This window comes from Pseudophryne corroboree, chromosome 4, assembly GCF_028390025.1.
Source record: "Pseudophryne corroboree isolate aPseCor3 chromosome 4, aPseCor3.hap2, whole genome shotgun sequence".
Classification (NCBI taxonomy): Eukaryota; Metazoa; Chordata; class Amphibia; order Anura; family Myobatrachidae; genus Pseudophryne; species Pseudophryne corroboree.
Genome location: NC_086447.1, coordinates 132,717,364 through 132,742,592, shown reverse-complemented (window position 1 = coordinate 132,742,592; position 25,229 = coordinate 132,717,364). Strand labels below are relative to the sequence as shown.

The window sequence follows — 25,229 nt, the reverse complement described above, 5'->3', positions numbered from 1 at the left end:
TGTGTATCGCTTTTTTCAGGCAGAGAACGGATATATTAAATAAACTGCACTGTGTGTCTGGTGGTCACTCACTATATAATATATTATGTACTCCTGGCTCCTGCTATAACCTATAACTGGCACTGCAGTAGTGCTCCCCAGTCTCCCCCACAATTATAAGCTGTGTGAGCTGAGCAGTCAGACAGATATATATAATATTATATATAGATAATAGATGATGCAGCACACTGGCCTGAGCCTGAGCAGTGCACACAGATATGGTATGTGACTGAGTCACTGTGTGCTGTGTATCGCTTTTTTCAGGCAGAGAACGGATTATATTATGTACTCCTGGCTCCTGCTATAACCTATAACTGGCACTGCAGTAGTGCTCCCCAGTCTCCCCCACAATTATAAGCTGTGTGAGCTGAGCAGTCAGACAGATATATATAATATTATATATAGATAATAGATGATGCAGCACACTGGCCTGAGCCTGAGCAGTGCACACAGATATGGTATGTGACTGAGTCACTGTGTGCTGTGTATCGCTTTTTTCAGGCAGAGAACGGATTATAAATAAAAGTGGTGGTCACTGGTCACTATCAGCAAAACTCTGCACTGTACACTACTGAGTACTCCTAATGCTCCCCAAAATTAGTAAATCAAGTGTCTCTCTAATCTATTCTAATTCTAAACGGAGAGGACGCCAGCCACGTCCTCTCCCTATCAATCTCAATGCACGTGTGAAAATGGCGGCGACGCGCGGCTCCTTATATAGAATCCGAGTCTCGCGATAGAATCCGAGCCTCGCGAGAATCCGACAGCGTCATGATGACGTTCGGGCGCGCTCGGGTTAACCGAGCAAGGCGGGAAGATCCGAGTCGCTCGGACCCGTGAAAAAAAACATGAAGTTCTGGCGGGTTCGGATTCAGAGAAACCGAACCCGCTCATCTCTAGTTTGAAGGAGAGGGTGGAGTGAGGGATAACCCCACAACTTGCATGACAGAAGAGATGGTGAGGTTTTCAATGGATAGTGAAATCAAGAAAGGTTAGAGGACTCGGGATAGATCTAGTAAAAATGCAATAAAAATGTCTACTAAAATTGGATTTGTTGCTATGGACAACACCCCCATTTGTCTGTTTCAGAAGCTTTAGTAAATCTACCCCTTCGACTTGTTAGCGAAGAAAGCGCTGGGACATTCAGGAGGAAATGGCAGTGTGTAATGAGATTGAATTATGATCAGGTTCTGTGGTCAGGTTATGTTGGAGGTGCACTGTCCTGTGTCTGTACATGGCATAATAGAGATGTATTCTGATCAGGTCCAAGGGTCATTTTGGGTACTTGCAAAGCTGTAGGTCAGTATAGAATGTAATATAAATGTATAGTGAGTATCTCCATTAGTCATGTCATTTTAGCTAGTAGTGTCTTTATAGAGTGTAATATAAATGTATAGTGTTTATGTACCTGATTCAGAGTAGTATGCACACCTGATGGTTTGCATACTATTCCGATAGCGCCTGGGCTGTGCTTACGCACACCTCATTCTGGGAATGTGCAGATCAGGTCATGATTGACATGCTGCGGCCATTTTGGGGGGAAAGGGACCATTCCACAAAATAGGGGCATGTTGCCACCGTTTTGTAGGCGGCCCTTGACCATGGTCTGCGTCTTCCAGTGCAGATTTGAGAGTGTTCAGAGTGAAAATCTGGGGGTTACACAGATGGCTGCTGATTTTCCCTAGGACGCAGAAGCGGACCACAGAGGTGACCACTCCTGCACCATTTGCATATTTACACATAACAGCTGTCACCAAAGACTGTGTACACTGCGTCCATCTCTGAATCAGGCACATCTCTCCAGTGGTCAGGGCATGTTGGGTTCGGGTAGGTGTAGTGTCCTATGTCTGTACTCAGTGTAACATAATCGTACCATATGGCACCAGAATCCCATTATACTGTACCATGTGTGACGCTTAGAAGGATCTATTCTGAGTCTAAATGTCCTCAGAAACTGTAAATTCAGTCAAAGCAATGAGATTAGGCACTGTACATAATGTAAGCCGCCCTGGCAAACCCAGTAACACATAGGTTGTTACTTTCTAATTTTTATTCAATTGCGCAATTGTAGAAGCTACATAATATGTACCCACACTACCTGTGGCAGTATCGTCTGGTCTGCAGTCCAAATGCCACAAGATTCCCTTTGGTCTTTCTTTCTGTCGTGTTAGTTATATGTCACTAGCTAGGGAAGGAAATACGGTGAGGAATGCCATCTTTACCCATAACCTTTTCTCCTCCAATCACTCTGAGAAGCTACCATAATGTCTGCAGCAAAGGACACCCCCACTCCCTCCCATAAAGACTATTATCCTGTCAGGTGTAGAAGATGAGCCTTTAAAGGTCTCCGTGTATGATACACAGAGCACATATATTTCCTTCATTTGGCACTATGACAGAGATGCAATTCAGGTGTCTTACACAGGGCGGTATATAAATACGATTGGTACATATATAAAGGATCTAACACCTTACTGTAACATAAACCAGCCAAAAATCTGACAATGTTCGTCAGACATTTACTGCACAAAGAGAGTAAACCAGCAGATTGCAGTACATAGACTGCGGGAGATGTTCCAGGCTTTGGGAGTGGGATCTGTTGGTATCGGATCACCTGAGGTACAGAGTCTAATGATGGGATGTATCAATGCCCTATGACCTCTGAAAGCTAGCTTTTTCTGAGATTTATTGCAATATATATGGCTGGCTGTATGTATTAAAAAGGCATAGCAGCCCCCAGTATACAGCAAGGTCTGCAAAGTGAAACTTTCCAGAGCTTCAGCCCAATAAGCCATAAGCACCTGGAGAGCAATCCGAAGGATCCACAAACGTTGTTGGAGACCTGTGAAGGGTCAGGGGAAGCAGCAGACTGTAGTTCCAACGGGTGGTATTCATGTGACTGACGGTCGGGAGACCGGCAGTCACATGACCTCCTCCACCATCCCGTCCCCTCACTATCCCGATGGTCGGCATGCCGGCCAACATGGACTATTTCCACTCGTGGGTGTCCACGACACCCATAGAGTGGGAATAGAACCCGTGGCGACCGCCCCTCCCCGCCGGGATCCCGATGTCGGTATGCTGCCGGGATCCCGGCGTCGGTAAGCTGACCGGCGGTCAGCCATACTACACCCGTTCCAACAAGCATCTAGTTTATAAAAGCTATAATAACCGGCTGCTTGGGGACAGTATTTGGCACTGGGAAAACTTTTGATCCTGTCCTCTGCTGACGTTAATTGACTGCACGTCTGGTACTATACATAGCAGAACATGGTTATCGGCGCACAATTAGGCGGTATAGTAGTACTCCCAATTCCAGGAGCAGAGCTGCTATGGGGAATGCCACTGCGAACGGCAGAATCTGGTAGTCATACAGGGGGAGCTGTATCAAACCTACTAAAGAGGTCAGTGGCAGTGTTGCCCATAGCAACCAATAAGATTTTAACTATCATTTCATAGAATATACTAGATAAATGATAGGTAGAATCTGGAGAGAGATAAAGCGGATGGAGATAAAGTACCAGCCAATCAGCTCCTACCTGCAACGTTGCAGGCTGTGTTTGAAAAATAACTAAAGCCGATTGGTTGGTACTTCAATTCTCCCCACTTTCTCTTTCTCCAAGCTTTGATAAACCTCCCCCATGGCATGTCGGCAATAGGTACTGACTTTGTACGAGGAAAGTCAGTAAAACTAAGCGGATTTTTTACAGCCTGTAGTTGGACTTACATCCAGCTCTAAATCAGACCCGTAATGAGTAGTTAAATCACGAGTAACTAGATTTTTATTTATTTTACATAAAAAATAGTTAACACCTACGTCAGTTTTATGCCTAATTAATGGTTTAATGGAGGCAATAAAGAGACAATATAGTTATGGCACTCTGCCTCCAGCCTTGGCACTGTGTGGGTTAGGACTTCAGCAGCAGTCGTCCGTGCCAGCGAGGCGGGTGCCAGTAAAATGACATTAGAGCAACTATAGATATCTGTGTCATAGCATAATACTGTTTATCCAGCAGTACAAAGTTCTTCCAAGCCCAGCGTGATCTCTATTTATATCTCTGAGGACTTCTGTTCCAACGGCTCGTTCATCCAAGTACCATTTATTTTTTTAAACTTAACTTGTGGAGCCTGAAAATATAATAGATGAATTATTGTACTGTGCAGTTGGTCCATTTAGAAAGCTGGGAACATTTCTATGGACTAAAATTACCAGGGACTGCCGCAGCTCTGACAAAAAGTCCAGGAAATCTACGTCTTCTAATGGAGATCCTGGCCTCAGCACTCCCCCAAAAGGTTTTATTTTGGGGGGGTTTTTGAGAGAAAAAGGGCTGATGTAATTTTGTCAAGAGGTAAATAGTCATACCTCTCTGAACCCAGCTTAAAGCCTTCTCCATAGACCTCTTCCAGGATGGCAGCTCAACTCAATTTAATAAGAAGAGAAAAATGGAACAAAGCTTTTTACAGCTAAGTAACGCCTAGGTAATTGCCTATACCTAGAAACAGGGACCACAAAAGCCAAAATTGTTACACTGGATTTCCACCGAGTTCAACTATTATGCCCACGTGCAGATATCAGCCCCAAATGAGAATATCAGTACTTCCTTTTGCCATCAGCATTAAGTTGCTCGCGGCCCACTGCCATACAGGAACATATTCCCTGAGGGCTCCTCTGGCATTGTAAATTGCAGCAAAATGCAGCAACACAATTATAGTTACCACCGCCCACTGCCCACCAATGGAAAATAATCCCCATGCCCATTGCATGCATCTATTAAAATCAAGACAACCCTATAACAACAACATTTTATACTGATTAAAACAGGGGTGGGGAACCTTTTTTCTACCGAGGGCCATTTGGATATTTATAAAATCCTTCGGGGGCCATACAAGTCTGCCCCCGCGCGCGCCAAAAAAAATGGGTGTGGCCAGTTAAAATGGGACGTGATACACATATGCCCCCAATAGTGCAGTGCCAGATTCACAATTGCCCCCACAGTGCCAGGTATACAAATGCCCTCACAGTGCCAGGCGTACAGATGCCCCCACAGTGCCAGGCATACAAATGCCCCTCACAGTGCCAGGCATACAGATGCCCCCACAGTGCCAGGTATACAAATGCCCCCACAGTGCCAGGTATACAAATGCCCCTCACAGTGCCAGGTATACAGATGCCCCCACAGTGCCAGGTATACAAATGCCCCCACAGTGCCAGGTATACAAATGCCCCCACAGTGCCAGGTATACAAATGCCCCTCACAGTGCCAGGTATACAGATGCCCCCACAGTGCTAGGTATACAAATGCCCCTCACAGTGCCAGGTATACAGATGTCACCACAGTGCCAGGTATACAGATGTCCCCACAGTGCCAGGTATACAGATGTCCCCACAGTGCCAGGTATACAAATGCCCCTCACAGTGCCAGGTATACAGATGTCCCCACAGTGCCAGGTATACAGATGTCCCCACAGTGCCAGGTATACAGATGTCCCCACAGTGCCAGGTATACAAATGCCCCTCACAGTGCCAGGTATACAGATGCCCCCACAGTGCCAGGTATACAGATGATCCCACAGTGCCAGGTATACAGATGCCCCCACAGTGCCAGGTATACAGATGATCCCACAGTGCCAGGTATACAGATGCCCCCACAGTGCCAGGTATACAGATGTCCCCACAGTGCCAGGTATACAGATAACCCCCACAGTGCCAGGTATACAGATGCCCCCACAGTGCCAGGTATACAAATGCCCCTCACAGTGCCAGGTATACAGATGTCCCCGCAGTGCCAGGTATACAGATGTCCCCACAGTGCCAGGTATACAAATGCCCCTCACAGTGCCAGGTGTACAGATGCCCCCACAGTGCCAGGTATACAGATGATCCCACAGTGCCAGGTATACAGATGTCCCCACAGTGCCAGGTATACAGTTGCCCCCACAGTGCCAGGTATACAGATGTCCCCACAGTGCCAGGTATACAGATGCCCCCACAATGCCAGGAATACAGATAACCCCCACAGTGCCAGGTATACAGATGCCCCCACAGTGCCAGGTATACAGATGACCCCCACAGTGCCAGGTATACAGATGACCCCCCCCTGTCCTGCTTACCGCTCCTTTCGGCGGGTACACGGAAGAGAGCGCGGCTATGTTGGGCGGCGGAGTGTAAGACTTGAAACCAGCCGCCGGTTCGAGAGCCAATCAGAAAGCGCGGACCGGCAGCCGCGGCTCCTGATTGGCTGCTGGTCCGCGAGCTCTGATTGGCTCACGAACCGGCGGCTGGTTTCAAGTCCTACACACCGCCGCCGCCCGACAATAGCCGCGCTCTCCTCCGTGTGGTGACAGCTGAGACACGCTGCCGCCGGACTGTGCGGTGGCGTGTCTCACTGAGAGGAGCGGGTGGGCCGGACCAAACGGCTTTGCGGGCCTTATACGGCCCGCGGGCCGGAGGTTCCCCACCCCTGGATTAAAACATAGAAAGCCTAGAAAACCCTCAAACTTTTTGTGACCCCCAGCTACCTTGAAAGCCCTATGTGTCCCCCTGGATAACATCTGATAATAGTATTCAGGATGAACAGTGGTATGGGGCCTCTTAATGAAAATACTTTGGACAGCACCGGATTAGATAACAAACATACCCATGTACTCTATGTGCCACTTTGTCCTTTGCAATTGACCAACAGTTCAGTTCTTGGCAATGCTGTAACCTTTTATCTCATCACAGTAATACAAATCTTGCCAGTTGATAAGGTTATGCCCAGTACTCTAGATAACGGGCTGTATCTGGCAGAGTTATTGCATGCCTGGTCTTGTTTTAAGGGTTGCAGAGTACTCATGGGGTCTCATTCCAAGCTTGAAGGTCATACATGAAGCTGCACCAAGCAAGGTTCACAGGTTTTCATATATAATACCTCAATTAAAAATAAACATATCTGCCTGGAATCTTCTTATAAGTATTTAAAAAAAATCCTATTTGTTTAATTGTATGACCCTCCACGGCTTTTCCCGTCTGGATATATCAGGCACCCTCTTTCCTAGCAACCTCCCTCTCCTGCAGATTGCCACTACGCTCTGGTTCATCTCTCCTAATAAATTTGGAACAGTTTTGGTAGGCCTGTCTTAGATCCCCTTTGTTTCCTTTATTATACGGTTTTCTTTATTATACCATTTTACTATTGTTTCTATTCTCTTTTGATACATGGATCTATCGTGCCAGATGCACATATGCCCCACAGTGCCAGATATGCCCCATAATGCCAGATATACAGATGTCCCACAGTGCCAGATATGCCCCACAATGCCAGATATTCCTCACAGTGCCAGTTATACATATGCCCCACAGTGCCAGATATGCATATGACCCACAGTGCCAGATATGCATATGCCCCACAGTACTAGATATACATATGCCCCAAGTGCCAGATATACCCCACAATGCCAGTTATACATATGCCCTACCCACCCCACCCCTCCCACCTCCCTCCCGCTGCTCACCCGCTGCTGCTGTGTCAGGGTCGGGGGACAGAGAGGAGAACGGAGCGCGAGCCCATCCCTCAGTGCTGCTCAGTCAGACTCTGGTGGTCTCCGGTCGTGGCGTGTATCTTCTCAACTGAGCACCGGTTCGTTAGCCAATCAGAGCTCGCGGACCGGCAACCGCGACTCCTGATTGATTGCTAGTCCGCGAGCTCTGATTGGCCAACGAACCAGTGCTCAGTTGAGAAGATACACACCGCGGCCGGAGACCAAAGTCTGACTGAGCAGCACTGAGGGACGGGACCGCGCTGCGCTCTCCTTCTCTGACACATCAGCGGGCTGGGAAGGGGAGGAGGAGCACATCGGCTGCTTTTACCGTAATAGCCGCTAACGTTGGCTATGGTGTGTGTGAGTGGCGGCCTGCGGGTACGGCGTACGGGTGGCTAGGGCATTTCTGCTGATTAAAATGATATGCAGCATGCCTATATTCTGTGTGTGACTGCGTCTCTATCTGCATACGAAATGCATTACTAATGTGCGGCATTAAGTGTATAAGGTGTACTACAGTACTTTGTGGTGTAACGTATAGAAAGGGCACTACTGTGTGGTCTAATGTGAATAAAGAGCAATATGGTGTGGTGTAATGTGAATAAGGGGCACTACTGTGAGGAGGAATGTAGTACTACTGTGTGTACGTGAATAAGAGACACTATTACATGGTATAATTTGAATAAAGTTGCAGTACTGTGGCGTAATTTCAACTGGAGGTATTATGTGGCCATGTACCTTCCCAGCAAGAACACGCACTGTTTTTGGCAGCGCACCGAATGTGCGCACTGTTCCTATTTAAAATATAGGGGGTAGGAGCACCAAAATGAGGACTGCTATGGGTGAGGGGTGATGGTGCTGGGAAAGGGGTACAGGGTCAGAGGCAGAACTAGCGTCTGTACTAGGCGGCTCCAGCCAAAATCTTGCCTAGGGCATCATATTGGTTAGGGCAGGCTCTGCATTTAGTCATGCATACGGTAACAATAAATGCTGCGTTTTGTGGGCGCCGACGCTCTGTTTAAGGGATGCGGTCCGGACAACGCTGGCACGTCCGGAACCGTTGCTGGGGCGGGCCGTGGCGGCTGCATGACATCACACGCAGCCGCTGCGACCCAAAAGTTGGTGGCCCTCCAACTACCTACGCTTACCTTAATCATGCGAGCACATCATTGTATAGTGATTCGCTCGCATGTTAGCGGGGAGGGCAGGACCCGGCAGGCGGGACGCCCTTGCCCTGTGCTGGGCGGCCCCCCACATGTCAGAGATGCGAGTTGTAGTTTTGCTGAATTAGGCCCATAGTATCGAATATTGCAACAATGCAATTTTATAGTTACTGCTTTATGGTTTATGTTTGTTTTTATTGTACGACTAATTACTGTATACATTGTATAAATTAAAATAATTAGACTAAAAGACTTGTCTTAACTAATTTGAGACAGCCCATGCTTACTTCTTTTTTTTTCATATATACTGTATATAGTGCTGAAGTAATTGCACATACCTTCTAATTAGGGAATTGGCTTCTCATTAGTACATCTACAGTAGCACCACGTGTAACATTTTCCTAGTTGTGTTAAAACTGAAGCTACGTCCATATTTCATTACTGTATTAAATGATTTCGGCTTCTGTTGATTATGTTGATAACTACTGTTAGCTTTAATTATAGCCTACTGTGTGGTGCACCGTTCTTACAGTCTCATACCTGCAAACCTGCATTATTGTATATCCTGTGACAGACCAGGCAGGGGACACAATATTAAACATACAAATACTGTATAGAGAGTTGAACGGCAGATAAGGACCATAGGGCCTATCCAGTCTGCCCTTTAGGGTTAGGGTATTTGGGTAAGGGGCTAGAGTATTAGGGTTAGGGTTAATTTAGGGCACTGGGTTAGGGTATTAGGGATATGATATTAGGGTTGGTTTAGAGGTTTGGGTTAAGGTATTAGGTATAGGGGTTATGGTTAGGGAGAGGTTCGGGTTGATAACCCTCCAACTGTACCTTTTTGGATAGTACAGTACCATTTTTTTATGGTCTGTACTGGCCAAAAGGGGCTTTGTACCAATTTCAGAGTCTCCCTTGTCCCATAGATTCCTTTGGCAGCGCTGCATGGTCACTCCCCTTTTCTGAATTTGTACCGATTTCTTGTTAAGGATGTTGGAGAGGATGTGGGGTTGTTAAGGTATTAAGTACATGGTATTAGAATGAATGTTTAATGTGAGGTTTAGGTTAGGCTAGTAGGATGAGGGTTAGGGCAGGGATGCTCAATATCTTGTATTTACCGTGACTGTACCGGAATCGGGGTGTGTGCCCCAGTTCCCAGGAATAGTGGTGCAGAGAGGGTGGTTTAGTTGCCCGGTGGCCTGCGGGGTGCAGGGAACGGGTATCGGTCATTAGGTTGATCACTATTGGTCGACATGGTCACTAGGTTGACATGAACAAAGTTGACGTGGAAAAAGGTCGACATGAGTTTTACTTTTTTTGGTGTAGTTTTCTTTGTAAAGTGACGGGGAACCCCAATTAGTGCACCGTGTCCCCTCGCATCGGGCAAGGTTACTATTCCCAATCATAGTCCACGTGGATCGTAAAGTATGAAAAAGTTCAAAAAATGAAGAAAAGAAAAAAAAGTGACAAACTCATGTTGACTTTTTTCCATGTTGACCTAGTGACCATGTCGACCTACTGCATGTCGACCAATAGTGGTCGACCTAATGACTGTCGACCTACAGTAAGTGCGGTCGACCTAATGGCCCTATCCCCAAAGACCAGAGCCCTGGCCTACAGCAGGACCAGGAAGCGTGTCAGGCAGAAATGAGAATTGGTAAGTTCTGAGCACGGTCTATAACAGTATTATGTACAGGAATCAGTACATATAAAGTCTCTTGTGAATTATAAAGTCAGATCTTACAGCAGTGACATCCAGAGCAGCTACACGTCTTGTATAAAGGTTTAAAGGGACATGTTTTATGTTCATCTTCACAGACTACATTACAAATAGAACCTGCTGTAACTGACTCCCTTGTGGTGACTGGAATTCCAAGGATGCGATTTAAATTCTATATCCATTAAACACCACTTTGAGAAACACGTACTGCACCAAAGACAGCACAGCATTATACTGGGGAGGGAGGGGGGGGGGGGGGGGGGGGTGATGTTATCATCTAATCTCTACACCAGAGACCTCTCCCTAATCGCCAGAGTGTGACCACACCTGCCCAGGAGCAATGTTGACAACACACATGGCTTCTGTTTAGGGGCTGTGTATGCTGGAAGCCTGACCCTTACTAATCACCTTTAGTACAATGCCCGGACAGCACAAACCCAAGCCTTTCTGCAGACGTTGGCATGATCCAGAGATGTATAGAAATGCATTGGCAGCTGCAAATTTACACGCAGCGGCAGTGCAATCACATGCTTACTGTATGTCTCAGCCATCTGGATTTGTACTGAGATGCCCAATGGCGGCTTCGCAGATTCCAGCAGCTGCGTAGAGAAGCATCATCCGGCGCAGATCAGTCCATTACTGAAGGTTGAAGTAGCTGTATGGTCATGCAGCCCGGCCGCAGGAAGGAAGACGCCGGAGATATTGCAGCTGTGCACGGGATCATAGTCACAACCACAAACACCCCCCACCCCACCCCAAAATGGTCGCAACACACCTGCATTTTTGCTGCCACTCACCGTTAAGGCCCATACACACAGTGAGATTCGGGCTATGCCCGATTCTGACTATGTGACAGGGGCTAGGTCGCCATCACAAGCACATAATGACTGTGCTTGCGATACTGACTATGTGCGATTTTGGGTAAGTATCAATTTTGACTATCTCTTCTATAGAGATAGTCAAAATTAACTTGCCTGCACAGTCTTTCTAGGCTTGCGATGCCGACCGCGCATCGGCATCGAATCGGGATCGCAAGGTGACTTTCACCTTGCGATCTGCACTAACTTTTATTACGATTTTGACTATATAGTCAAAATCGTAAGAAAATATCTCACCGTGTGTACACACCATTACCTCCTCCAAACGCTCCAACTGCCAATCACATTGCAAGTAAACCCGCTCTGTGGCCACCTTTGCTACACCACCGCTGCACATACGCAATGCGACTTATGCTGGCCATACATTAGTATGGCATGCAATGGGTCGAACGATAGGTCGATATTGTGCATTCGTACACCATATCGCCCTAGTGTATGGCCAGTATTAGACCCATGCACAGGCCGCCAATAATCACTCCCTGGAGATGGCCGCTGTGTGTGTGTGGTCAGCAGGACCACGCATGTGCAGTAGTCTGCCTGTGAGTGCAGCTTAACACATGCCACCGGTAAAATCACATCCTGCAATGCCACCTTGAGCGATAACACTGCGCCTAGCCTGCATTAGAAATATGATTATTATTAATAAATGACCCCCAAACCTCTAAAATAACCCTTTAAAATGACAGATCAGACTGTAAAAATGGGACTGAAACCTATGTTCTCCTACCTTAGAGAACTACAACTCTTATTGGGGGTGGGATGTACTACGCATCGCATTTTGTATACAATACCTCCTGCTAATTATCACGTACATAGCGGCGCTAACACCACCAGTCTGCGTGCAGAATTGTGATTAAAATTACAAGAAAGAGCAGTCCTTTACAGTGATATAGGACTTCTGGGTTTATAGTCTGGGTGTCCTTCTGCGCAAGTGCCACAGGGGACACTGGGAGGGATCCAACTGCATTTTAAAAACTCCTACATTAATAAATGTGCATTTTCAGTTGTCAGGGACATTCCCAGTCTTCAAAGATTTGTTCACGGAAATTTCTATTGATAAAAAAAAATAAGATTTTACTCACCGGTAAATCTATTTCTCGTAGTCCGTAGTGGATGCTGGGACTCCGTAAGGACCATGGGGAATAGCGGCTCCGCAGGAGACTGGGCACAACTAAAGAAAGCTTTAGGACTACCTGGTGTGCACTGGCTCCTCCCACTATGACCCTCCTCCAGACCTCAGTTAGGATACTGTGCCCGGAAGAGCTGACACAAATAGGAAGGATTTTGAATCCCGGGTAAGACTCATACCAGCCACACCAATCACACCGTATAACTCGTGATACTACACCCAGTTAACAGTATGAAATATAACTGAGCCTCTCAACAGATGGCTCAACAATAACCCTTTAGTTAGGCAATAACTATATACAAGTATTGCAGACAATCCGCACTTGGGACGGGCGCCCAGCATCCACTACGGACTACGAGAAATAGAATTACCGGTGAGTAAAATCTTATTTTCTCTGACGTCCTAGTGGATGCTGGGAACTCCGTAAGGACCATGGGGATTATACCAAAGCTCCCAAACGGGCGGGAGAGTGCGGATGACTCTGCAGCACCGAATGGGCAAACTCTAGGTCCTCCTCAGCCAGGGTGTTAAACTTGTAGAATTTAGCAAATGAGTTTGACCCCGACCAAGTAGCTGCTCGGCAAAGTTGTAAAGCCGAGACCCCTCGGGCAGCCGCCCAAGAAGAGCCCACCTTCCTCGTGGAATGGGCTTTCACTGATTTAGGATGCGGCAGTCCAGCCGCAGAATGTGCAAGCTGAATCGTACTACAGATCCAGCAAGCGATAGTCTGCTTTGAAGCAGGAGCACCCAGCTTGTTGGGTGCATACAGGATAAACAACGAGTCAGTTTTCCTGACACTAGCTGTCCTGGAAACATAAATTCTCAGGGCCCTGACTACGTCCAACAACTTGGAAGCCTCCAAGTCTTTAGTAGCCGCAGGCACCACGATAGGTTGGTTCAAATGAAAGGCTGATACCACCTTAGGGAGAAACTGGGGACGAGTCCTCAATTCTGCCCTATCCATATGGAAAATCAGATAAGGGCTTTTACATGACAAAGCCGCCAATTCTGACACACGCCTGGCCGAAGCCAAGGCCAACAGCATGACCACTTTCCACGTGAGATATTTTAATTCCACGGTTTTAAGTGGCTCAAACCAATGTGACTTTAGGAAATCCAACACCACGTTGAGATCCCAAGGTGCCACTGGAGGCACAAAAGGGGGCTGAATATGCAGCACTCCCTTAACAAAAGTCTGAACTTCAGGTAGTGAAGCCAATTCTCTCTGGAAGAAAATCGATAGAGCCGAAATCTGGACCTTAATGGAACCCAATTTTAGGCCCATAGTCACCCCTGACTGTAGGAAGTGCAGAAAACGGCCCAGCTGAAATTCCTCCGTTGGGGTCTTCCTGGCCTCAGACCACGCAACATATTTTCGGCAAATGCGGTGATAATGGTTTGCGGTCACTTCTTTCCTAGCTTTAATCAGCGTAGGAATAACTTCCTCCGGAATGCCCTTTTCCTTCAGGATCCGGTGTTCAACCGCCATGCCGTCAAACGCAGCCGCGGTAAGTCTTGGAACAGACAGGGCCCCTGCTGCAGCAGGTCCTGTCTGAGCGGCAGAGGCCATGGGTCCTCTGAGATCATTTCTTGAAGTTCCGGGTACCAAGCTCTTCTTGGCCAATCCGGAACAATGATTATAGTTCTTACTCCTCTTTTCCTTATTATTCTCAGTACCTTGGGTATGAGAGGAAGAGGAGGGAACACATAAACCGACCGGTACACCCACGGTGTCACTAGAGCGTCCACAGCTATCGCCTGAGGGTCTCTTGACCTGGCGCAATATCTTTCTAGCTTTTTGTTTAGGCGGGACGCCATCATGTCCACCTGTGGCCTTTCCCAACGGTTTACAATCAGTTGGAAGACTTCTGGATGAAGTCCCCACTCTCCCGGGTGGAGGTCGTGCCTGCTGAGGAAGTCTGCTTCCCAGTTGTCCACTCCCGGAATGAACACTGCTGACAGTGCTAACACGTGATTTTCCGCCCATCGGAGAATCCTTGTGGCTTCTGCCATCGCCGTCCTGCTTCTTGTGCCGCCCTGTCGGTTTACATGGGCGACTGCCGTGATGTTGTCTGACTGGATCAGTACCGGCTGGTTTTGAAGCAGGGGTTTTGCCTGACTTAGGGCATTGTAAATGGCCCTCAGTTCCAGAATATTTATGTGTAGGGAAGTCTCCTGACTTGACCATAGTCCTTGGAAGTTACTTCCCTGTGTGCCTGCCCCCCAGCCTCGAAGGCTGGCATCCGTGGTCACCAGGACCCAGTCCTGTATGCCGAATCTGCGGCCCTCTTGAAGATGAGCACTCTGCAGCCACCACAGCAGAGACACCCTGGTCCTTGGAGACAGGGTTATCAGCCGATGCATCTGAAGATGCGATCCGGACCACTTGTCCAACAGGTCCCACTGAAAAGTCCTTGCATGGAACCTGCCGAATGGAATTGCTTCGTAGGAAGCTACCATTTTTCCCAGGACTCGCATGCAGTGATGCACCGACACCTGTTTTGGTTTCAGGAGGCCTCTGACTAGAGATGACAGCTCCTTGGCTTTCTCCTCCGGGAGAAACACTGTTTTCTATTCTGTGTCCAGAACCATCCCCAGGAACAGTAGACGTGTCGTAGGGACTAGCTGTGACTTTTGAATATTTAGAATCCAACCGTGCTGTTGTAGCACCTCCCGAGATAGTGCTACCCCGACCAACAACTGCTCCCTGGACCTCGCCTTTATCAGGAGATCGTCCAAGTACGGGATAATTAAAACTCCCTTTTTTCGAAGGAGTATCATCATTTCTGCCATTACCTTGGTAAATACCCTCGGTGCCGTGGACAGACCAAACGGCAACTGTCAAAATGGGGTTGAGGTAGAAAAACTGCGCTGTATAGACTTTAGCTGGCCTAGGGGTGGTCACAGGGCTCCCCTGTTGAACCCAAAAATAGAAATGGATATATGCAATACAGAAAGAGGACTACTCCTGATTGGCGCTTGTCAGATAACACCCACATAAAACATTATGATTGAGCCATGATTGGTAGAAAATAAGGCATGTGTCTAGTGTTATGTAAAAACAATCTCTGTTTTAATTTAAACAAATACTTAAAATCAAAACACATATAAAATGGAAGTAGATAACACAGTGAAAAAGGGACTTTGATGTCCCGAAACGCGTTGGTGTCTGCCTACCAGTGCTCTGGACTTCCAAGGACGTTTTTTGGACTCAGTTTATACCACAGGGAAAATCTCGCCTTCCGGAGCCTTATGCAGGGTATCTTTCCCGGGTATACCTTGCATATAACACCTGCGGCTCCGGCCACCATCTTGGTAGGATTCTCTGTGTTATCTACTTCCATTTTATATGTGTTTTGATTTTAAGTGTTTGTTTAAATTAAAACAGAGATTATTTTTACATAACACTAGACACATGCCTTATTTTCTACCAATCATGGCTCAATCATAATGTTTTATGTGGGTGTTATCTGACAAGCGCCAATCAGGAGTAGTCCTCTTTCTGTATTGCATAGACCAAACGGCAACGTCTGGAATTGGTAATGACAATCCTGTACCACAAATCTGAGGTACTCCTGGTGATGATGGTAAATGGGGACATGCAGGTAAGCATCCTTGATGTCCAGTGATACCATGTAATCCCCCTCGTCCAGGCTTGAAATAACCGCCCTGAGCGATTCCATCTTGAACTTGAATTTTTTTATATATGTGTTCAAGGATTTAAAATTTAAAATGGGTCTCACCGAACCGTCCGGTTTCGGTACCACAAACATTGTGGAATAGTAACCCCGTCCTTGTTGAAGGAGGGGCACCTTGACTATCACCTGCTGGGAATACAGCTTGTGAATTGCCTCTAGCACTGCCTCCCTGCCTGAGGGATTTGCTGGCAAGGCAGATTTGAGGAAACGGCGGGGGGGGGGGGGGGGGGGGGGAGACGTCTCGAATTCCAGCTTGTACCCCTGAGATACTACTTGAAGGATCCAGGGATCCACCCGTGAGCGAGCCCACTGATTGCTGAGGTTTTTGAGACGGGCCCCCACCGTACCTGGATCCGCCTGTGGAGCCCCAGCGTCATGCGGTGGACTTGGAGGAAGCGGGGGAGGACTTTTGCTCCTGGGAACTGGCTGTATGCTGCAGCTTTTTCCCTCTACCTCTGCCTCTGGGCAGAAAGGACGCACCTTAATCCCGCTTGCCTTTATGGGGCCGAAAGGACTGTACCTGATAATACGGTGCTTTCTTTGGCTGTGAGGGAACATAGGGGAAAAATGCTGACTTCCCAGCTGTTGCTGTGGAAACGAGGTCCGAGAGACCATCCCCGAACAACTCCTCACCCTTATAAGGCAAAACTTCCATGTGCCTTTTAGAATCTGCATCACCCGTCCACTGCCGAGTCCATAATCCTCTCCTGGCAGAAATGGACATTGCACTTATTTTAGATGCCAGCCGGCAAATATCCCTCTGTGCATCTCTCATGTATAAGACTGCGTCTTTTATATGCTCTATGGATAGCAATATAGTGTCCCTGTCTAGGGTATCAATATTTTCCGACAGGGAATCTGACCACGCAGCTGCAGCACTGAACATCCATGCTAAAGCAATAGCTGGTCTCAGTATAATACCTGAGTGTGTATATACAGACTTCAGGATAGCATCCTGCTTCCTATCAGCAGGCTCCTTTAGGGCGGCCATGTCCGGAGACGGTAGTGCCACCTTTTTTGACAGACGTGTGAGCGCTTTATCCACCCTAGGGGATGTTTCCCAACGTGACCTATCCTCTGGCGGGAAAGGGTACGCCATTAGTAACCTTTTAGAAATTACCAGTTTCTTATCGGGGGAAGCCCACGCTTCTTCACACACCTCATTTAATTCCTCAGATGGGGGAAAAACCACTGGTAGTTTTTTCTCCCCAAACATAATACCCTTTTTTGTGGTTCCTGGGTTAATATCAGAAATGTGCAACACATTTTTCATTGCCTCAATCATGTAACGTGTGGCCCTATTGGAATGTACATTTGTCTCATCGTCGTCGACACTGGATTCAGTATCCGTGTCGACATCTGTGTCTGCCATCTGAGGTAGCGGGCGTTTTAGAGCCCCCGATGGCTTTTGAGACAGCTGGGCAGGCACAAGCTGAGAAGCCGGCTGTCCCACATCTGATATGTCGTCAAACCTTTTATGTAAGGAGTTGACACTTTCACGTAATTCCTTCCACAAGTCCATCCACTCAGGTGTCGGCCCCGCAGGGGGTGACATCACATTTATCGGCACTTGCTCCGCCTCCACATAAGCCTCCTCATCAAACATGTCGACACAGCCGTACCGACACACCGCACACACACAGGGAATGCTCTGACTGAGGACAGGACCCCACAAAGCCCTTTGGGGAGACAGAGAGAGAGTATGCCAGCACACACCAACAGCGCTATATAACACAGGGATTAACACTATAACTGAGTGATTTTTCCCAATAGCTGCTTGTATACACAATATTGCGCCTAAATTTAGTGCCCCCCCTCTCTATTTTACCCCATGTAGTCTGGAAACTGCAGGTGAGAGCCTGGGAGCGATCCTTCCAGCGGAGCTGTGAGGGAAAATGGCGCCAGTGTGCTGAGTGAGATAGCCCCGCCCCTTTTTCGGCGGACTTCTCCTGCTTTTTTCTATGTATATCTGGCAGGGGTATTTTACACATATATAGTCTCTATGACTATATTATGTGTTTTTTTGCCAGCCAAGGTACTTAATATTGCAGCCCAGGGCGCCCCCCCCCAGCGCCCTGCACCCATCAGTGACCGGAGTGTGAGGTGTGCATGGGAAGCAATGGCGCACAGCTGCAGTGCTGTGCGCTACCTTGTTTGAAGACCGAAGTCTTCTGCCGCCGATTTCCAGGACTCTTCTTGCTTCTGGCTCTGTAAGGGGGACGGCGGCGCGGCTCCGGGAACGGACGATCGAGGTCGGGCCCTGTGTTCGATCCCTCTGGAGCTAATGGTGTCCAGTAGCCTTAGAAGCCCAAGCTAGCTGCAAGCAGGTAGGTTCGCTTCTCTCCCCTTAGTCCCTCGTAGCAGTGAGTCTGTTGCCAGCAGATCTCACTGAAAATAAAAAACCTAAAATAAACTTTCTTTTTCTAGGAGCTCAGGAGAGCCCCTAGTATGCATCCAGCTCAGCCGGGCACAAAATTCTAACTGAGGTCTGGAGGAGGGTCATAGAGGGAGGAGCCAGTGCACACCAGGTAGTCCTAAAGCTTTCTTTAGTTGTGCCCAGTCTCCTGCGGAGCCGCTATTCCCCATGGTCCTTACGGAGTCCCAGCACCCACTTAGGACGTCAGAGAAAATAGACCTGTAAGTATGATCAGCCAAGAAAGATGCCTGCACACACCATCTGCTCACAGTGCAGGGAGTACACATGGGGTCAGCTCAGCATCTCCGAATGCTAGGCACACCCCCTAGTGGGATGGAAAGGACCGTGCTGCAAGGCCACGCCCCTCCCTTTATGCCTGAATGTATAATGACCTTCTATCCAGGAGCATTGAGAGCTGCCATCACTAGGAACCAATGACATTAATGATTCATCAATATAACCTGTCCCCGTAAATTGATAAGGTACAGCCTAATGAATTTTGGTTCAGGCTACATAATCCTTGTTTCCACTGTGTTATAGTAATGGGTAACTCATTTATTTTTACCTTTTAGATTACTAATCAAGGAAACTGAAAAGTTAAGACTACAGATATAGTTTGATGAAGACGGATGAATGGAAATGGTCTAAAATTAAGCATATCCGATAATTATTACGGCAGAATTCAGGCGTCCGGTTTATTGTAGTTTTAGATCCTGTAATTCTATCTGGATGGACTGAGTGTCACTGAATGTCTGAGAACAAATGAGTTATGTATATTTGCAGAGGATTAAGACTGTATTAGACTGCAAATTCCTTAGTAATACTATGTACAATTCAGTGGCAACAAAATCGGAGATGTCACCTGGTACAGGCCTGGGTTCTGAGTTGTATGCAGTGCCGGGCACAATTAAGTGACTATTTTCTACTGCGCATGCATCTAAGTCCCACTGCACTTGATACAGAGTCTGTAGCAGATGGACATGAGACGCATAGTCTTAATAATGTCATTAAAAATGTATTGGGCATCCTTGGGCAGTGACAGGGAGGTGGCTGTGCAGGCCCACTGACATGGTGCAACTAATACATGTGTTATGTGTCTCATGCATGTCGCTGACGCATAATCAGTCACACTGGAGGGCATAGTCTGACAGAGAATCTACAGCTAGCATTGGGGTGGTGCAGGTCTCTATGTTATGGGGACGACGACCTTGGACTGCACACCCTAATTGCAAACATAAGGTGCTATCTTGCTGAGACTTGTAGTTCCACACACACACACAAAATGCAGATGCACACTCTATAGTACTAAACACTGCTAACCAAAATATAATAAACTCTACAATCTAACAGAGCAAAACGGAGGTGCTTAGGATAATTTTTGCCCAAAAATATATGGGCCCATCAACTAGGTCCAGGTGACCTCATCTGGTGGGCCCCTAACAGGTCTTTATGGTGCAACCGATGGCTGCATCTAGAACATTCAACGTGGGAGTCTTAGTCCTTGCACATGCAGTGCACAAATGTGCACCAGGGACAGCCTGTAGCGGCATTTTTATAAAGACGCAGATGCAATACTAGCAAGACACATGTAGAGTCCCTGCAGCGTCCGACTCAGAATAAACCCCATCATGTTCTTATAACTAACTGCTTATTAATCACTTGGCAAGTCTAATTCCCATGATAGAATTTTATCTATCATTCATCATCCGCAAGGCAGTTCTTTACAAGATTGTGAGAAGGCCTTGACTGTTTGTGGAGTGTGATGGTGGCATGCTCTTGGAGATAAGAGGAGATACAGATCGTGCTGTATGATATGCCCATCATTTTAATATATATGGTACGCATCATTTATTTAAGATCTGTGTGTGCAGACCTCAAAATACTACACCATAGGGCGTATGTTGTCCTCTTTTTAACTTGTAGATTCCGGTATCACCTGAGGAATACAAGACAGCAAAATTGATGTGCTGACTTACAAGACACTATCTGGTATGCAGTTTTATATGGGTAAAAATACCATTACCTCTACTTGAAAATACTACACCATAGGCACTTGTTCCCTCCCTTCTTTCTCTACTGATTTTTTGGCTATTTACCTGATTGCCTTAAGTGGAACCGAGCGGCCGCCTAACTTGAGAGGAACGTGTATTGAAACCCAAATATCGGACAGTGGTCTGTGAACCAAACTTTGGCAGCAATAGAAGAGCGCACTGATCTGAGAACTCTTTTTGAAATATATGTATGTGTATATATATATATATATATATATATATATCGGAACAAATGAAGTGGCACTCACTGTATATCCAATATCATCTGCTGGGGTGCCAAAATTCCAGGGAGAAAGCTTGCATCCACAAGGTCCCGTTATATATTCAATTTAATATCAAGAAGGCACTCACCAGACTTGTAATGAATATGCAAAAAATTTGTGATAAACAAATTTTTTGCATATTCATTACAAGTCTGGTGAGTGCCTTCTTGATATTAAATTGAATATATATATATATATATATATATATATATATATAGTGTGGCTGCAACTCGATTTCAATTTAGTCCGATTCCCAATAAGACCAGTTGAGGACGTTCTTTGGTGGTAAATCAGCTGCGCCTTTAGTGTTTAAAATCGTGACTGATCAATAGTGACAATGAAAATATGCGTACCAGATAAGAGAAGATTATTGGCATGTAGTGATATCTTTGCCAAAACTTTTCTTGGTGTTCCTCCTCCTCCCACGGTCAGTCAGACATTACATGGCAATTCACATACACAGAGGATGGAGATGATATATCAATAAAGTGCACTTCATATTATTAAGTGACTGCATGCATAAAAAGTGCTTACGTGAGAAGTAAAACAGAGGGCAGAATCACAGATTAGACTAAGGGAGTGGGCTTTGCAGACCAAGGGTACTGTGGTTTTATTGAAGGGGGTGGGGGGGGGGGGGGTGACTGCTGGAAAAGATTCTACTTTGGACATGTTGAGCTTTGGGTAGAATTGGGACATCCATATAGAGATAAGAAAGAGACCGCTGGACACACACGATAGGGAACAGCGGCAGATTGGGTTTAAAAGGAGAAAAAAGTAGTTTTTATTTAAAAAGTTGCACACTTAAAAATAATTCCTCCGCTCTTGAGATCCACCTGGTACAACACACTTCCCACCCAAACAGGGAAGCTGCCAGTACATTACAGATTGCACACAAATCCATAGCAACATGGGTAGATGTATAAAACCTTCTGAAGAGGACAAGTGTAGGTGTTGTCAATAGCAACCAGATTCTAGCTAGAATCTGATTGGTTCATATGGTAAATAGCTCCACTTGTCCAATTTCCTAAATGCCCTATGTTACAGAAGAGTACGCTGACAGCCCACAGCAAAAACCAGCAGGTGCAGCGATTCATTAGGTATACATTATTTAGGTGACATACAGTATACTGGCCTAGAATTACACTCATAAGTAAAATAAGTAAGAAAAGAATAATGTCCAAAAGGATAATTAAGCACTAGTCTAGTTATTCATAACTACAATTACTCTCAATAGCTCACCAAATTCTTACTGTAAAATCCGAAAAAATAGGAATAAAATACAAAATGAACAATATTAATCTCTAAAAGTCAATGTCTCTGCAGTTTAATTATTTTGGTTCTGGAGAAGGAGGAAAGTGCACACCAGGGAAATCACAGCATGTGGGAACGGAATAATTACTTAACACCTATTTCTGGTGCGGAAGCCCATAACAAACAGGTTAAAAGTTCACTGGGCTGCAGGTAGACAGTTCAGTAACGAGGTGAAATAATGAACCTCACTGATCTTTAATGAGATTTGTCATGTTGCTTAATGAAGTGTACGGAACATAGCATGCAGGCTGACAGAATTGCTAGTCATGGGTAGTTGCCGCTGACGGCAAGCACTGAATAATCCTCCCAGATACAGGATTGGAGCTTCTCACTGGAACTGCCGACAAAGCACAGTCTAGTCAGCAGATCACATTACTATGATGATGTGAGACTCGTAGGGTAATATGATTAACCTTTAAATGTGACCCCTTTCTCTTCTGCTTTTCCTCAATAAAGAGGTTGTATCCATACCATACCTTCCATATGGTGGCGTTAACGGCCCACTAAGACCGCATTACCATAACTGACAGGATTTTTGAACCCTCAAATAGTGGCAAAGACCGGGCACTCTGTACGGGTGTGGTTCTTTGGGTCGACCCTAACTAGGTCGACAGTCATTAGGTCGACCACTATTGGTTGACCGTGAGTAGGCAGACAGCTGAAATAGGTCGACATGGTCATGAGGTCGACACGGAAAAAGGTTGATATGTGGGGGGGGGGGGTTTGTGTCGTTTTCTTCGTAAAGTGAGTGGGAACCCCAATTAGTGCACCGTGTCCCCTTCCATGGCTCGCGGCTTCGTGCAAGGTTACTATTCCCAATCATAGTCCACGTGGATCGTAAAGTAAGAAAAAGTTTAAAAAATGAAGAAAAAAAAAAACCTCGTGTCGACCTTTTCATGTGACGACCTTTGTTTTGTCGACCTACTGATCATGTCAATCTAAAGACCATGTCGACCAATAGTGGTCAACCTAATGACTGGTGACTTAAGTGTAGTTGACCTAAAGACCGGATACCATTCTATACACAGGAATGAGACGTGCTGATCATCACATCCAGCAGCAGCTCAACACACTGCAGCCAATATTTGAAAATAATTTCCAGGGACACCTTACTCCTGGAAAAATGTATTGACATATAGAACAATCCCCAACAGACCTACTCTTACTATCAATAACATGTAAACCGAACCTGGATAGAATTTATTCTTTGTTCTTTGAAGTGCTGCCTTTCCACAGCTACTGATTCATAGTACACACAGAGTAATAATAGCCTGTGGAAGTTGTATTAAATGTACTGCCGGCTAAAAGGTACTGCATTGTGCAGTTGTGTGAAAAATGGGAACATTTCCAAGGACGACTCATTTGGCAACTGTGAGAGGAAATGTTTTGCCTTCTCTTTCCATCATGTGGAACGCCAATTCAGTTGAAAGACCTACAGAGGGACAAGGGCAGTAATGCACAAATCAAGGTAATGGGGGGGGGAGTAGTGGAGGTGACATAAAGGTGGCAGATACAACTGAATGAGTGTGCTCAGAGGGATAACATAAAGGTATGGCTTACATAAACAGTCACGGTTATTATGTGAGGAGACATATAAACGCTGCAGGCATGTACATTTTCTGCCTATAAATTAGTGCTTTCTACATTGCGGCTAGAAATCGTATTGGTTTGAAAGTCAATAGTCAATTTTAAGTTTCCACTGAAATAATCTAAACATTTATATTATAGTAAACAACTAAAGAGATACAATTGAATTAGCCAAAAGGGTAGCATCACTTCTGCACGTAACAAGTACTGTGAGAGCGGACTGATGCTGGGGAACAATTTTAAAATGCAAATCCTTTTTCCCACATTGTCTTCGGGGGGTAGTCCAAGCTACTTTTACATAGATATCTGACGCATTATAACTAAATATATATATAATAAATATTAAATACATTGATTCATTTTTCTTTAAACCATCCTATTAATTTGATCTATTCATTTGATTGTATTAAACAGCTTTATACAGAGTTCAGACTTTTGTTGTATCCCAGTGCAACAAAATAAACAACTGAAGATATAACTGCATGGCTGAAAAACACTGACTGCAGCCATGTACATGTAATGTTATAACGCTGTAGCGAACATACAGCGCGATGTGTGCTGAGCGAGGGGGGCGGCTGCTCATTTCACCCAGCGGGTGAAATGAGCGACCTGCTAGATTGTGCCTGCATGCAAGCCAATCTAGCACCAGCAAAAGCGACGTGCGGGGCTGTGCATCGCTATCGCCTTTGGGCATACACACGGAGAGATCCGTGCTTAACTTCTAAGCCAGTGTTTCCCAACCTCGGTCCTCAAGGCACACTAACAGTCCTGGTTTTAGTGATATCCAGGCTTGAACACAGGTGACTTAATTAGTACCTCAGTTATTTTGATTATACCATCTGTGCTGAAGCCTGGATGTCACTAAAACCTGCACTGTTGGTGTGCCTTGAGGACCGCGGTTGGGAATGCCTGTTCTAAGCTATCTAGTCAGATTTCTTAGAACTTAAGCACGGATCTCGCCGTGTGTACCCCCCTTAAAGGCCCGTATTCACGAGCAGATGTGGGAGAGATGTGTGCTGAGCGTGCGGGGTGAAATAAGCGACCTGCTAGATTGGCCTGCATGCAGGCCAATCTAGCACCATCTCTGGCCTCTTCCTTCCTGCGGCCGGGCTGCATGACCATACAGCTACTTCAACCTTCAGTAATGGACCGCTCTGCGCCGGATGACGCTTCTCTGTACGCAGCTGCTGAGATCTGCAAAGCCGCCGTTGGGCGTCTCAGTACAAATACAGACGGCTGAGACTTAAGGCCCGTATTGACGGGCGCGATGTGTGCTGAGCGTGCGGGAGGAGACGGGGGAGACGCTCATTTCACCCAGCGGGTGAAATGAGCAACCTGCTAGATTGGCCAGCAAGGCAGGCCAATCTAGCACCAGCGATAGCGATGCGCGGGGCTGCGCATCGCTATTGCTGTGAGGGGTACACACGGAGAGATCATGCTTAAAATCTAA

The 25,229-nt window shown here is 46.4% G+C and overlaps 1 protein-coding gene across 2 annotated transcripts in view; it reads right to left on the bottom strand.

The window, feature by feature from the left end:
- The window catches only part of MBOAT2 (membrane bound O-acyltransferase domain containing 2), a 492,510-nt gene that overhangs the window by 304,395 nt on the left and 162,886 nt on the right, over positions 1-25,229 (bottom strand). The gene's annotated exons all lie outside the window — the stretch shown is intronic.